The sequence below is a fragment of the Monodelphis domestica genome, chromosome 8 (assembly GCF_027887165.1).
Source record: "Monodelphis domestica isolate mMonDom1 chromosome 8, mMonDom1.pri, whole genome shotgun sequence".
Lineage (NCBI taxonomy): Eukaryota > Metazoa > Chordata > Mammalia > Didelphimorphia > Didelphidae > Monodelphis > Monodelphis domestica.
The window spans coordinates 236,576,483-236,593,003 of record NC_077234.1 but is presented as its reverse complement, the minus strand read 5'-3'; the positions used below and the strand labels follow the sequence as shown (position 1 = coordinate 236,593,003).

The window sequence follows — 16,521 nt, the reverse complement described above, 5'->3', positions numbered from 1 at the left end:
TAGTAGCTTCATGGATAGAATGCCAAGCCTGGAGTCAGGAAAACCTGGTTCAAATCTGGCCTCAGATACTTCCTAGCTGTGTGACCCTGGGCAAGTCACTCAACCCCAACTGCCAGCCTTTACCACTCTTCTGCCTTGTATTGATTCTAAGTCAGAAGGGAAGGATTTTAAAAAATAAATAATGGTTATTAGGAGTGTGCGAACTGACTAGTGTCCTCTTCAAAGGAGGAGTCAGCCAGAGGGGATAGAGTTGGTGGTCTAGGCAAAGGGAGGGGAGCAGAGGAAAGTTTGGGATATGTACAAAGGATGGGGAGTAGGCCACTTTGTACTATCTGTAGTGTCTGTAGTGGGATAGAGGAGCACAGAATTAGGAGCATCTTTACAAAAGAGCTCTGACAGAGAGAGGTAATGGATTAATTCGGCCATTGTCAAGAGGTAGATACAGACCACGGCTGCTGTTTAATGCGCAATTTTGTTAGTTCTAGCAGTTGCCATGCAGAGCAGACGCCACTTGTAAATGTGACTCACAAGCCTTGCATGCTTCCCAGAATTTCACGATAGACTCTGGGCCTTAATGAAGGTGATTTCTTGCCTATAACTTGGGGGGGGGGCAGCTGGCAAGAGTGTGCTGGCCAATATTGCACAGCTGGATCTCTGAAAAGCACCACACATATTAAAGTTATATTAGGGGGCAGCTGGGTGGCTCAGGGATGGAGAGCCAGACCCAGAGATGGGAGGTCCTGGGTTCACATCTGGCCTCAGACACTTCCCAGCTGTGTGACCCTGGGCAAGTCACTTGACCCCCATTGCCTAGCCTTTACCACTCTTCTGCCTTGGAGCCAATATACAGTATTGATTCCAAGACAGAAGATAAAGGTTTTTAAAAAAGTTATATTTGTATTATGAACATCTTCATCACTTTCTTAAATCTTGATAATCTTCAAAACAGTCATCAAATCCTGATTTGATTATTTGTGCTAATGCTTGTCAATTTCCAAACATTTGGAAATTTCTAGTGAAATTTAATAATTTCACAGTGAAAATTTAATCATTGAGCTGCAGCATAGCCCTGGATTGGTAACTGGACTTTCCCCTTAGCCTACTTCAAAGTAAGCCATTTTGACCAAGCTACTTTTAACTATACCATCGCTGGCCCATCTCCCCAAAGAAGGGATCTTTCTCTGCCCCCCACTCCACCCTAGGGAGGCAATTAGAGGTAGTGAAGAGAGCTTAGCCTCAAAGCCAAGAAGATTGGGGTCCACAACCCATGCCTGCCACATGGAAGGGATGTAAACTCTCAGTGTTTTAAGTTACTTTTTTTTAAACCTTTACCTACTGTCTTAGAATCAATACCAAGTATTAGTTCCAAGGCAGAAGGGTGGCAAGAGCTAGGTGACTGGGGTTCAGTGACTTGCCCAGGGTCACACAGCTGGGAAGTGTCTGAGGCCAGCTTTGAACCCAGGACCTCCTTCAGGTCTGACTTTTCCCTGAGCCACCCAGCTGCTCTATCTAGGCTACTCTGTATGAGTTTCAGAGAAATTGCTGACCTGCATTCATTGAAGTTTCCTCTCCTGAGAGAGTTCCCCACACCAGTGAAATCAAAGCTTCTTTCTCTATCCCCCTGTCATGGCCTACCTTAGCCAGCTTTTCCCAATGACATCTATTTGCAGGTTGCTTCAGAATTGTCGAGTCTTGTCTTCATAGGCGCAAGGAAATAATGACCCAAACTTTAGCTAACAAAATTTTCTCTTGTTTTGTGAACCTACTTTCTTGTGCTTTTTTGGGCTACCCTTCTAATTGCTACAGATCTCAAATCACAGAATCTTTAAAAAACCTTAAAGAGCTAGAAAAGACCTCATAAGTCATCTACTGCAATCCTTTCTGTTCTTTTTTTTTGGTAGAATGTTTACTTTCCATCTTAGAATCAATACTGTGCATTGGTTGCAAAGCTGAAGAGTGGTAAAGGCTAGGCAATGGGGGTGAAGTGACTTGCCCAGGGTCACACAGCAAGGAGGTGTCTGAGGCCATGTCTGACCCCAAACCTCCTTTCTCTGGACTTGGCTCTCCATCCACTGAGCCACCCAGCTGCCCCTTCTGGTCTAATGATGATGAAACTGGGGCTCCGAGACATTCGTGGACAGACAGCCAGGGAGCTGGAACTAAGGTGTCTGATGATCTTAGCCTCTGTCCTTTCTTGGACTTGAACCTCCTTCTGTCAGTGACATAAGCACCCCCGAGAGAACAGGGAATGAGTCTTTAGAAGACCCTGTCCAGGACGTGGCTTCTGCCATCCTTGTGATTCAGAGGATTTACCACGCCACTCCTCTGTTCTCTATGATGGAGCTCTTTGACCTATCCAGTAGAACCCAATGCCCAAGACATCCTCAGAATACCCGCAGAGATGAACATGAAAAGACCCAGGAACACAGTATCTGGTGCCATTGTCATACAGAGGTCTCTTCTAGCTCTTACTCTCATCTTCCACCACAGTCAGCGTTTCTGTCTCAGTTTAAAAAAAAAAAAAGACTTGCTGGACCAAGGAGGTGGCTCAGTGGATAGAGAGCCAGGCCCAAAGATAGAAGGTCCTGGGTTCAAATCAGATATTTCCCAACTGTGGGACCCTGGGCAAGTCAGCCCCCATTGCCTAGTCCTTACCAGTCTTTTCCTTGGAACCAATTTTTAGCATTGATTCTAAGATAGAAAGAAAGGATTTAAAAAATAGAGAGCCATGGAGTAATTAGGTGGTTCAGTGGATAGAGAGCCCTAGGCATAGAGACAGAAGGTCCTGGGTTCAAATTTGACTTCAGACACTTCCCAACTGTGGGACCCTGAACAAGTCAGCCCCCATTGCCTAGTCCTTACCAGTCTTTTCCTTAGAATCAATTGATTCTAAGATTGAAAGAAAGGATTTTTAAAAAAATTAAAAATTGAGAAGCCCTGGAGTTGTTAGGTGGCTCAGTGGATGGAAAGCCAGGCATGGAGACAGAAGGTCCTGGGTTCAAATCTAGCCGCAGACATTTCCTAGCTGAGAGACTCTAGCAAGGCACCCCCACTGCCTAGCCCTTACCTTTCTTCTGCAATGGAACAGTTACCTAGTATCAATTCTAAGACCGAAGGTCAGGGTGGATAAAAATGCTTGCTTATGATGCCTACTTCAAAATTCTTGTCTTCCTAATTTTATCTACTGCCTTCAAGGAACCTCAGCGTGAGAGATGGACCAATAAACTCTTCGAGGCTATTTCCTGCAACAGCTATTTGTCACCAGCACCTTTCAGATATCCTGGCTTCCTTAATGGGTTTGTACTTACTCCATCCTCCTGTAAATGTGCCCTCTGTATCTAATCACCGCAGACCCAGGCTTCCCCTTACTCTGGCCCTGCCCCATATGTTGCCTTTGTGAAACCCCACCATCTTTAGGACCCATAAAATGACATTTTGGATTTTATAGTCCCCGTTTTTAACCTATTACCTATTTCCAGTGTGTAACACGAGAAAACACACTCTCACATCCAGCCAGTTTTATGACTAGGTTTGTCCTATGAAAGTAAATAAGTACAGTAACCCTGGGGATGATGCTAATGCATTTTGTCTCTGCATACATAGCAACCTTCTCCATGTAAACCTGAACAGCTTTTTCTGTTTGAGGCAACCAGAACTCTAATGACTACAGATGCTCTGTCTAATCTTGTGATGGGTCCTCTTTCCAGGGCCACATAGGGTTGTTTTTGCTTTTTGGCCAGAAGCTCAGAGGAATTGGCTGGTCTCGGTTTTTCTTGGGATGAATAGCCACTCAGAACAAAGCCAAGCGATGGATTTCTGGACATCAGAAGCTCTTTTGAGCGTCTGGATCTTTTTAAGGGGGAGCATCCTATAGGGAATAAGCATTAACCTTGAAGTTGCAATCTCTATGCTGGAATCTATTATTGGGGTGTGCTGCTGCTTTCACTAAGACTGCTGGTGAAAGGAGAGGGTTAAATGTTCATTCTTTATCATTTATAACTTAGAAGTTAGCAGTTGCTACAAATTGGCCTCAGATACTTACCAGGTATGTGACCCTGGTCAAGTCACTTAATTCTGTTTGCCTCTGTTTCTCCATCTGTAAAATGACCTGGAAAAGGAAATGGTCAACCACTCTAAGTATCTTGCCAAAGTAAACCCCAAATGGAGTCACAGAGACAGACAGAACTGGAACGACTGAACAACAGATGACTTCATTTATTGTTTTGTTATTTGTTTAGATGTAAAAATCACAATGATGAAATTGTTAGTAATGGAAATTAAACTTAAAGTGCTTTCCTGGATAGCTGGTTGTTAAACATTTACCAGCATATCCCTGCTGTATGTGATTATAGTGGAAAGAAGAGTTTCTCTCAAGTCAGAGAACAAGAGTTCAACTCCTACCTCTTACACTCATTACTTGTAGTTGTAGCATCTTTTTTGAACCATTTAAACTACTTGTGCCTCAGTTTCTTTTCTTTTAAAAATTTGTGTATTTGCTACATTAAAATTCCCAGTTTTCCCCTCCCCTTCTTGCACTACAGAAGGCATCATTTGACAAAAAGATATATGATTACATATATAAATATATGTTATAATTACATTATGTAATATAATTATAATCTAGAATATAATAGTATACTTGTTCTCTTCATTAGTTTTTTTTTTCTGGAGGTAGACATACACACAAGTAATTGATTGTTTTGCTTGCTATAAATAATGTTCTCTTTGTTCTGCCCTTTTTACCTTTCACAATTTCCATGTTTTTTTTAATCCTTACCTTCCATCTTAAAATCAATACTATGTATTGGTTCTAAGGTGGAAGAGTGGTAAGGGCTAGGCAATGGGGGTTAAGTGGCTTGTCCAGGGTCACATAGCTAGGAAGTGTTGAGGTCACATTTGAACCCAGAACCTCCTGTCTCTGGGCCTGGCTCTCAATACATTTAGCCACCCAGCTAGCCCCCTTTCCATGTTTTTATTTTTTAATTAACCTGCTTATCATTTCTTACAGTTGTAAAGATTGGATTTAGCTATTTCCTGTTTGTAACAATGAAGATACTTAGCTTAAAAAAAATCAGGAATGTCTTGGGAACTCTAAATTACTCCACCCTACTTAGACCATACTTTAGGGGAAGATAAAGTTGTAATCTCCTGATTGAACAATGAAGGTACTTAGTTCTCACCTTATAGTGAAGCTAGAACTTTAAGCTAAGTCTATTTTTTCAATCTAATACAAAAAGGTGTTAAGTAAATATAAAGGTTAAATTAATCACAAAAAGGTCAAGTAACTCACAAAAGGTGAACTTAACAAAGAAGTGTTAAGTAACTCTAAAGATCAAATCAAAGAAGGTGAGAACTAAAAGTATGGGCCGTCCTGGAGAAAAAGACTTTAATGTGATTGGTCGATGTGAAAATTTAGAGGAGGAGACACAAGGATGAAAGGTGTATATATTTGAGATTTTTCATCCCTCAAGGAGTCAGTCTCTCTCTCTTTCCCTGATTGGCATTGGAGAGTTAGCTGAGAGCTGTGTGCTGAGCCTTTCGGTATCTTAGTGTGGCTACAAGCTATTGTCTGATTTGGTGGTGAGTTTCTGGCTGAATTTTCCTCCTTTACTTTCCAACTTTGTCCTCTCAGAAGCCTCTAATCTTCTTCATAGACCTAGAGGTGGGGAGTTTAAAACTCCCCCTGGCATAGGACGGGTAGGAGAAATTCTATATCCTCTTTCCTCCTTCTCCTTAAATTCCTTCCCTCTATATTCGTTAAATTACCATAAATTTCCAGACTGACTTGGGTATTTTATTTGGTGACCATTTGAATCTAGATTTAAAGTCACAACCCTAAAATTATCTGACACAGTATTCTATTACAATCATGTGCCATAACTTGTTAAGCCATTCCCGAATTGATGGTAATCTCCTCAGTTTCCAATTCTTTGCCACCAGAAAGAGAGCTGCTATAGATAATTTAGAACATATAGGCTCCTTTCCTTAATAGTGTTATTAATGAGTCAAAAAGTATACACAGATTTATAACTCTTTGGGTATAATTCCAGACTGTTCTTCAAGATGGCTAGATTAGTTCACAGTTCCACCAATATTTGTCATTTTGCCCTTTTATCATTTTAATCCAACTGAGAGGTGTGAGACCATATCTCAGAGTTGTCTTGACTTGTATTTTTCTAATCAATAATGATTTAGAGCATATTTCCCATGGCTATATATTCCCTATGCCATTGATTTCTTCATCTAGAAACTACCTTTGACCATTTATGAATTGGGTATTGGCTCAAATTTTTATAAATCTGGCAGTATTCTCTTTATATTTCAGTTATGAAGCCTCTATTTGAGAAACTATAAATTCTTTTTCAATTTTCTACTTTCCTTCTAATTTTGCCTACATTTGTTTTATTTGTATGAAACCTTTTAAGTTTAATATAATCACAATTTTCCATTTGACATCTCACAATGCTTTCTGTCTCCTGTTTATTCATAAATTCTTCTCTTACCCATAAGTGTGATAGGTAATATGTCCCCTTTTCTAATTTGCTTATATCTCCCTTTATGCCTAGTTTATGTAACCATGTTTAACTTATCTTGGTAACTAGTATAAGAAATTGGTCTATATCTAGTTTCTGTCAAACTCCTTTACAGTTTTCCAAACAATTTTTACCATATGGTGAATTCTTATCCTAAAAACTCAGATCTTTACTTTTGTCAAACACAAGGTTACTATAATTTTTTACTACTATTTGTTGTATATCTGTTCTGTTCCACTGATTCACCTTTTTATTTCTTAGCTTGGCCCAGACAGTTTTGATTATTTAGTTTAAAATCTGGTACTGCTAGTATGAATTTTAGATTTACTCCACCCTGCTTAGTCTAACAAAAGAGGAATATCTACACCCCTACTTAAGGATTAAGTATTTAGGAGGATGGCCTATGACAGACATGTGCTAGCAAATGACAAATCAGAAACAACTGACAGACCCCTGGGCTGCCCTAAGTCAAGCTTAAGCTACCATTGGTACAGGTGAGATGCAGGAAAGTGATGTAAAAACCGTCTATATAGTTCACATCACTTCTTCTCTCTGGGCTCTTTTCCCAGAGAGGTGGCTCTGGCTCTTGTGGTAGAAAGGTGACTAGTGACAGCATGCTGAGCCTCTTGGTGTGGCTGCAGCTATTGTCTGGGTTTGGCGGTGAGTGTCACAATATTGGGAGAAGTTTAGTAGCCTAGTTCAGGTGAGGCGTCTTCACTGAGCTCTCTCAGAGTTTAGACGGATACTTTTTTTTTCTCTCTTTTAGTTTTCCTAAAATCGCCATCCTCCTAGGAGGCCCCTCATCTCGGAGGAGGCCTAGTGGCTGGAAGGTCTCTGAACTCCCCTTGGCTCAGGCGAGGCCAATGAAATCCTATACCCTTTTCCCTCTCTCTTCTTCTTAATTCCTTTTCTCTATATTAATTAAACCACCATAAAATTTCCAAACTGACTTGAGTATTTTATTTGGGATTTGAATTAAATCCCTGGTGACCAATTAAATTTATATTCAGTCTCATTCCTAAATTTACCCTTACACTAGACTTCCTTCCTTTACATTTTAAAAATTAATGCCTTTGCTATTCTTGACCTTTTGTTCTTCCAAATGAATTTTATTATTTTTTCTAGATGAATAAAATAATTTAATCTTGTTTTGCCTCAGTTTCTTCTCTGTAAAACAAGGGGATTATATTAGATGGCCTCTGACGATGCTTCCAACTTTAGATCTTTGATATAAAATATAAAATATAAATAGAGGGAATCAGAAGAACTAGATATAAATTATTGCTATATAGTGCTTATCACAGTGTCTGGCAGATTTATGTTTTTGTTGCTGAGTTGTTTCAATCATGCCCAACTTTTATAATCCCATTTGGGGTTTTCTAGGCAAAGATACTGGAGTGGTTTGCTATTTCCTTCTCTGGTTCATTTTACAAATGAGGAAAATGAGGTAAACAGCATTAAATGACTTGCCAAATTTGAACTGGGGTCTTCCTGACTCTCGGCTTGGTACTCCACCGTGTCACCTAGCTGCCCATAACACATACTAGATACTTAATAATTGCTTCATTACTAATGTCATCCCTAGTCAAGTTATTTAATCCCTCTGAGCCTCAGTTTCTTCAAATGCAAAATGAAAGGTGGTATTGCAGATGATCTCAAGGGTCCCATTCATCTCAAACTCTGCTTCTTTGATTATCTATTGTAAATTAATTTTCCAATTTTAATTAAATTTATTTTATAATTTATAATTTTATAAAATTATAAATTATCCAAATTAAATTTCCAACATTTATAAATCTAAGACATTTTGAGGTTTTCACTACTTACACTGTTGTTATATATTATTATACTTATATTCTATTTCTATTTTCTACTGCGTTAGCTCATTCAAATTTTTTTCCTCCGGAGCGGTCATCTCAAAGGTTCTATGACGCAGAATAGATTTTAAAACTGTTACTAGAGATGGGAAATTCCCATAAACGAATCAGAGGCTAGCTCTCTCACCCCACAGTAGCTTGGCCTTTGTCTTTTTAGACCCCTTCTGGCAAAACAAAGCCTGGGAATTCAGTGGTTTTCCATCAACTTAAGTGCTGTCTCAATTGCCTGGAAAAGTCGCATCCCCTAAGTAAAGTAAGAATGAGTAACTGTGCACTGACTGCCCAATGATTGGGTCGCTGTCCAGATAAGCCTGCACAAAGATGCTTCGGCACGTCTCTGATTCTGGGTTCACAAACAGCCAAGTGTATTGGTTCGTTCCCAAAACGTCCCCGGGCTCTCCAAGCATCCACACCGAGCCAGGGACATCCCTTTCCAGCCCAGTCCTAGCCAGCTTTCCTAAATCCAGGTTAAAACCCGTTTGCTCCAGCAGAGCCAATGGAAGAGTTGTGACATCTCAAATCTTTCTCAAGAGGTTCCCAAGTCCTAGAACGCAGTCTTCCCCTCTCCCAGGTTCCCATGTATTCTTCCGCTCCCAACTCAAATGACGCCTCCTTCAGGAAGCCTCTCCTGACTCATCAGGTCCTGACAGGATTTTTCTGCTTCGAATGTACAGATTTTATACTTGATCTGTTCCATTTTTATTGAGTGGAAAGAGTGACCATTTGCAGGCAGACTGTTAAGTTTCCTGGAGGGTTGTTTTGGGGTTTTTTTTAACCCTGACTTTCTGTCTTAGTAATAATTCCAAGACTGAAGGGCAAGCAAGGGCTAAGCAAATGAGGTTAAGTGACTTGCTCAGGGTCAATCAGATTTGAACCCAGATCCTCCCAAATCCAGATCTGCTGCCCTATTACTGAGCCACTTAGCTACCCGGATTCAAATTTTAAATTCAGCTCTGCTAGTTGTATGTACTTATCTCTCTGGGCCTTAGATTATTCATCTATAAAATGAGGTGGTTGGATGAGATGACTTCATAGATCATTTCCATCTCTAAATCCTAAATTAAAAAAAAATCTTTACCTTCTGTCTTAGAATTGATGCTGTTTCGATTTCGAGGTAGAATGATATAATACCATCATTATTCTCCCTTGTGCTCTGCCCCGAAATCTTGTCTCTCCAATCACATAGTAAAAAAAAATTAACCCTCACCTTACCTTCTTAGAGTTAATACTGTGTACTGGTTCCAAGGCAGAAGGGTGGTAAGGGCTAGGCCATGGGGGTCAAGTGACTTGCCCAGGGTCACCCAGCTGGGAAGTGTCTGAGGCCAAATTTGAACCCAGGACCTCCTCTTTATCCACTGAGCCACCTCATTGCCCCTCAAATCCTACAGTTTTAGAGTTATTGTGTATTTATCATATTCCTTATTTGACTCATAGGTCCATAAGGATAGGAACTCTGTCTTATTTCAACTTTTTATCTTGACCAAGCTGGCACTGTCCCCTGCACACAATAAGGGCTTTAAAAATGTTTCCTGGATTAAAGAGGTGGCAGTTCTTAATAGTGAGGCTATTGATTTAAGCTCTCCAAATCAATATAGGCGTTCTTCTGAAAAATTTAATCAATGAGTATTTACTGAGGCATCACCCCATGCCCAACACCAGGGTGAAAGTGGGCTTGGAAGGAGGATGCAGTAGAGAGGCAAGACAAAGTTCCTATCTACAAGGAATTTACTATGGAAGGGGCAGCTGGGTGGCTCAGTAGATGGAGACCCAAGCCCAGAGATGGGAGGCCCTGGGTTCAAATCTAACCCTCAGACACTTCCCAGCTGTGTGACCCTGGGCGAGTCACTTGACCCCCATTGCCTAGCCCTTACCACTCTTCTGCCTTAGAAACAATACCCAGTATCAATTCTAAGAAGCGAGGTAGGGGTTAACATTTTTTACTATGTGATTGGAGAGACAAGATTTCGGGGCAGAGCACATGGTGGTATCTTATCATCCCTCGTTCAGATGTGATAATAACTCAAAGAAGGGGAAGCAGTATGGAGCAGGCCAGCTGGAGAGGACTTCATATCAAGTATACCAATCCAGGCTTTGAAGAGAGGCAGATTTTGTACTGTAGATACAAACATGAAAGGTTTCAGCCAGCTGGGCTTGTCTGGCGTCTGGCAACTCTCCCCTTCTTACAAGGGAGGCCTGAGCCGGCTGATTCAATGAGCGCTTACTGAACCCCCGATCGGTACCAGGAAGTCCTCTGAGTCTCTAAGTAGGTGATGCGATGGAAAGAGAGAGTCCTGGCCCCCGCGTTCGAAACTGGCCTCAGACACTGACTAGCCGGATGACTCTGAGGGCATTTAACCCGTTTGCTTCAGTTTCCTTATCTGCAAAATGGGGAGAATAATAGTGCCTGTCTCCCCGGTCACTGTGGAGATCAGGTGAGGTAGTCACTGTAAAATGCCTCACATAGAGCCTGGCCCATAGTGAGCTCTGTGTCAGTCTTTGCTGTTACTGTCAGTGTCATTAGAAGTTGCAGAAAAGGTATCAAATTTGAACCCAGGTCCTCCCAAATCCACACCTGCTGTCCTATCACTGAGCATTGGCCGAAGAAGTTCTTCACCAGGGGCTCCATACATGGATGAAATCCCAAGACCAGCAAATAAATAATAAACAGATTGATAGGCAGATAAATAGAGATCAACAGGCAGAGAGACAGGTAGAAAGAAAGACAGATAGATAGACAGACAGATGGATGAATAGATAGACAGACAGACAGATAGCTAGCTAGCTAGATAGATAGAAAGATGATAGATGGATGGATAGATAGATAGATAGATAGATGTATGGATGGATGGATGGATGGATGGACGAACAGACAGACAGACAGACAGACAGATAGATAGATAGATAGATAGATAGATAGATAGATAGATAGATAGATAGATAGATAGATAGATGGATGGATGGATGGATGGATGGACGAACAGACAGACAGATAGATAGATAGATAGATAGACCAACAGATAGATAGATAGATAGATAGATAGATAGATAGATAGATAGATAGATAGATGGATGGACGAACAGACAGACAGATAGATAGATAGATAGATAGATAGATAGATAGATGGACAGACAGACAGACAGACAGACAGACAGATAGATAGATAGATAGATAGATAGATAGATAGATAGATAGATAGATAGATGGACAAACAGACAGATAGACAGACAGACAGATAGATAGATAGATAGATAGATAGATAGATAGATAGATAGATAGATAGATGGACAAACAGACAGATAGACAGACAGATAGATAGATAGATAGATAGATAGATAGATAGATAGATAGATAGACAGATAGATAGATAGATAGATAGACAGACAGACAGATATATAGACAGATAGACAGGCAGAAGATAGATAGATAGATAAAGTTAGGGGAAAAAATAGATTAGGTGCTGATAATAGAGATAAATGTGGAATAGGCCCTATCCTCAAGGAACTTACATGGTTTCAAGGGAGGAAATTTTTCATTCATTAAACCTACAAAAATAAATGTAAGAATCTCATTTCGTGAGAGGCACTATTAGCGGGATCAGAAAAGACTTGATGTAGAAGACAACAATGCGGGTTTGAAGGAAGCTAGAGATTTCTGGGGAATAATGCAAAGGAGTGTCATACTTTTAATACTGGAATAGCTCTTTTGTTCTTATTTTTTCCCTCATAAGGTCAGAGATCTAGAGTTGGAAGGAACATTGGAGACCATTTACTTCAGCATAATTTTACCAAAGTAAACTTCAGAGGAACTTCCTTATTTGCATAAAGCATGCAAATAAGCCACAGACTCAAATCTCAAGAAGTAATGGGAGACGGTAGGAGTTTTTTTAAATTATTATTTAATCCATATCTTCTGTCTTAGAATCCATAACAAATTATTAGTTCCAAGACAGAAAAGTGTCAAGGATTAGGCAATGGAAGTTAAGTGACTTGGCTAGGGTCACACAGCTAAAAAAAGTATCTGAGGCCAAATTTGAATCCAGGACTTCTGATCTCTAGATCTGGTTCTCTATCCACTGGGCCACCTAGCTGCCCCCAATAATAATTATTGTTAAGCCCCAAGAATAACAGAAGACTTCTTGTCTCCAGGCCTGGTTATCTACTGAACCACCTACCTACCCTCAAAAATCAGTTTTTTTTTCTTTTTAAGGGAAGCCTTTTGTTTTTAAAAAATTCATTTAACCAATATATGCTATTCATTCCCTTATCCCCATCCCCCAAGTCCAATTGAACCTCATCTTTTAACAAAGAAAAATTATTCAGCAAAAGCAAGGAACAGGATGTTCATATCTGGCAACATATGTAACAGTTGCAATTCATAGGAATCCCCTCCATCCTTGGGCCTCCTTCCCCTATTTGTTCTGACTGAGAAGACGTAGACACGCTGGCTTTGGGGGCTCCAGGAAAACAAGACAGAGTCCTTGCATTTTATCTGAGTTGAGTTCTTTTAGTGTAGTTCTAGTTTGGATTATTGTAGTCATTGTGAGGGCTGTTTTTGACCTTGCAACAAAGATCTCCAAAGCAGAGTCCTTGGACTGACCCCAAGAAGATTAGGGCTTGACCAACAAGTCTTGTGTGCTCCACAAATAAGAGAGTGGGAAGATGAACCAATCAGAGACGTCAACCCTCCCTTCTAGAGTCTGTTGTGGGACTTTTCTCCAACACATCCTACCCTCTGAGCAGAGGGCAGACCTCCTGGGTCACTCTTGGAGACCTGGCATGGGACCTTCAGAGCACTTATAACCTACCCCCTACCTGGCACCCAGGGCAGCAGCTGTGTCGGCACCACTGGCAAACTTGACCAGTCTCCCAGCAAGCCTTCCTCCCTGCGTCAGTGGCTGTCCAGGGTAGTTGTCCCTCCAAAGGCGAGCTCTGAGCCGAGGGCAATGACTGGTGAGTAAGATCTCCCTCTCCCACACCTCTCCCATCTCTTGGTTTGTTTCTTGGAGAGTTATGGGGATGAGGACGCTTATGTAGGTTGGGATCCTCCAAACGAACTCTTGCTGCGTTGTCTTTTCTCCAAAGCGTCCCTCTTCCTCCTCTCTGCTGTTGTTGTGGTGGTGATGAACTCTTTTCTCTTCATGTTTTCCAAGAATAGTTCTTTGGGGCTTGGTTTGGTTTTTGCAAAGTCCTGGAGGGGTCTGCTCTTTGCTTCTCCAGGTCCTTTGACAAATGCGCAACCGAGGCAAACGAGCTAAGAGGTTTGCCCAGGATTCCGTAGCAGGTAATGACTGAGCCCCTATTTGACTCGAGAAGATGAATCCTCCTGACTTCAGGCTCCGCAGTCTATCTACCGCGCCATTGGCTGTCCGTAAAGCCTCTTTTTAAACCATTGTTGTGGTCGTTGTGCTGTTTCAGTTGAGTCCTAGTCTTGGTGACGCCCCTTTGGGTTTTCTTGGCAAAGACACTGGAGTAGTTGACCGTTTCCCTCTCCAGCTTGTTTGACAAATGAGAAACTGAGGCAAACCAGGTCAAGTGACGTACTCCGGGTTCCATAGGAAGAATTGAGGCTGGGTTTGAGCTCCCCCAAATGAGTCTATCTGACGCGAGGACCAGCGCTGTCTACTTCCTCACCGAATGGCTGCTATCTTTCCACTCACTTGAGTTGTCTTCTTTAACCTCTCACTCACTCAAAGTCCACTTATCCCATCAATGGCCATATTTGTCCAGTTCTTACTCCTTTCTAGCATCTCTCCCTCCTCTCCACGCACACGGCCACCGCCACCTCCTTGGTCCAGGCTTTCATCACGTCTTGCTTCCCACTGGTCTTCTTGTCCTCAGGCTTTCCTCCTCCGCTCTCCTCTGCTAGCTGTCAAAGAGGGGCTCTTAAAAGCACAAGTCTGACCAGCCAGGGAGTTCCAGAGGCTCCCTATTCACTCCATATTTCATCTTTATTTGAATCTCTAAAAAATTCCAATTAATGTGTTTTATAAGTATAGAATTATCCGTATTATAGAATAGGAATATAATCCATAAATAAGAAAATATATGCATAATGGGGTTACATGCTCAGAGTTGGGGCACACAGAGACTACTCACTTATGGTGTTTAAAAACTCATCAAAGGTCCTAGGTGTGTGACCCTGGGCAAGTCACTTAACCCCTATTGCCTAGCGCTTATCACTCTTCTGTCTTGGAGCCAATACACGGTATTGATTTTAATAAGTGTTAAAAAATCAGAGAGTGAGGCACCTGGGTGGCTCAGTGATTGGAGAGTCAGATCTAGAGATGAGAGATCCTAGGTTCAAATCTGGCCTCAGACACTTCCCAGCTGGGTGACCCTGGGTAAGTCACTTGACCCCCATTGCCTAGCTCTTACCACTCTTCTGCCTTGGAGCCAATACACTAAGATAGAAGGTGAGGGTTTAAAAAAATCAGAGAGGTAGCTAGGTAGCCCAGGGGATAGAGAGCCAGGCCTGGAAATAGGAGTTCCAGACTTTAAATATGGCCTTAGACACTTTCTAGCTGTATGACCCTGGGCAAGTCTCTTAATTTCAATTGCCTAGAGCTTTCTGCTCTTCTGTTTTGGAACCAATACTTAGTATAGATTTTAAGACAGAAGGTGGGGGCTTAAAAAAAAAAAAAACCCAGACACCCAGAGAGAGAGAATAAAGGGCCCTTTATCTGTATTTCAAGGTCAAGGTGAAGAATGACCTAGAACTGGAAGATTAAAAATTATTTCAACAATGGGATAAAAGGATTTAAATGTGCTCGTTCTGCTTACTGTAAATTATGATGTGATAAAAATAGAGATTTCCCCTTTAAAATGAAGATATCTGTGCGGAAAAGACTAGAAATGTGCATGTTAAATATGAAAGTGTTTGAATCGTGCCTCCTCCTATTTTGGTGCTCCTTTCCCTCTTGTGGTTTTGCGTCTTTTAAAATAAATTTTTATTGCTATCTTTTGGTCTTTTACATCATTCAAATTTCTGCTGGTCTTCCTCTTCCTCCTACTTCCCAGAGAACCATCCCACACAACAAGGGATGGAAAATGTGGACTGTGTAAACATAGCCCATATATAAGGTCCAACATATAAAAGAGCAAAAATCAGCAAAAGTTAATACATAAAAAAATTCTAAAAATTTGCAATGTACAAAACCCTTGCAAAGAAGTGAAACGTTGGAGCATCTTCTCATATTTCTCCGTGGTTTCACATCATTATTATTACTATGATGAGTGGCAGTAATAGTAGCCTGCCAGGCTGGAAGTAATCCATCTGCATCCCAAGCCTGAGAGCTCCTGATACTTTATATATGGGCAGCCAAGTGGCACAGTATAAAGTTTGCCTCATGCCAAGAAAACTCATATTTCTGAGTTCAAATGTGGCCTCCGACACTTACTAGCTGTGTGACTCTGGACAAGTCACCTAACCCTGTTGGCCTCAGTTTCCTCATCTGTAATATGAGCTGGAGAAGGAAATAGCAAACCACTCCAGGATCTTTGCCAAGAAAACCCCAAATGGGGTCATGAAGAGTCAGGCACTACTGAAAAATGACCGAGTAACAACAATAAATACTTTATATTCATCCCTTTCATGGTTCATGCTGGTGTTGAAAAAATCCCCCATCCATGAAACTGGTGTGAGTTCCAGAGTCCACTAGAGTCTGTACTATGACCACGTGCGCCAGATTCACCTGGAAAAGAGCTTTAGGAAGATTAGCATTGCGGTCCTGGTCCTGCGGTCCTGAAGCAGGCACAGCCGAGTGTGGTCAGTCACTATGAGGATGGCCTCTGAGGGGGCAGCTCCAGGGCCTTCTGAAGGTTTCCTTTCCACACTGCCATCTCTCAGCTGATTTGGTACATTTTTGGCTGTCTGGAAGGAAGGACTCAGACCGGCCATCTAAGCAGCTTTTTATCGGGAAGGAAACTGAGGCCAGAAGAAATGAAACCATTTCCCTGCGGTCCTAGTAGAGACAGTAAAGGATGGAGCCAGTTCTTAAGCCCAGACTTCTTTTCCATTTCTCCTTACATCCCCCTCCTCAGAGGGACAACAGGCTACCTCTGGTGGCTTTCCCTTCACTGGAGGCTTTCAGTAAAGTCCAGATAAACCCTCC

At 41.6% G+C, this 16,521-nt stretch overlaps 1 protein-coding gene across 6 annotated transcripts in view; it reads left to right on the top strand.

Annotated features, from left to right (window-relative positions):
- The first annotated feature begins 13,078 nt into the window (after nucleotides 1–13,078).
- ACE2 (angiotensin converting enzyme 2) overlaps nucleotides 13,079–16,521 on the top strand; it is an 85,246-nt gene continuing 81,803 nt past the window's right edge. For 3 of the 6 annotated variants that reach the window (XM_007500876.3, XM_007500875.3, XM_007500874.3), the window contains exon 1: nucleotides 13,079–13,360. The gene's annotated coding sequence lies outside the window, so the exon portion shown is untranslated. The remainder of the gene's footprint in view (nucleotides 13,361–16,521) is intronic. The other 3 variants (XM_056808472.1, XM_056808471.1, XM_056808470.1) reach the window with 1 other exon arrangement.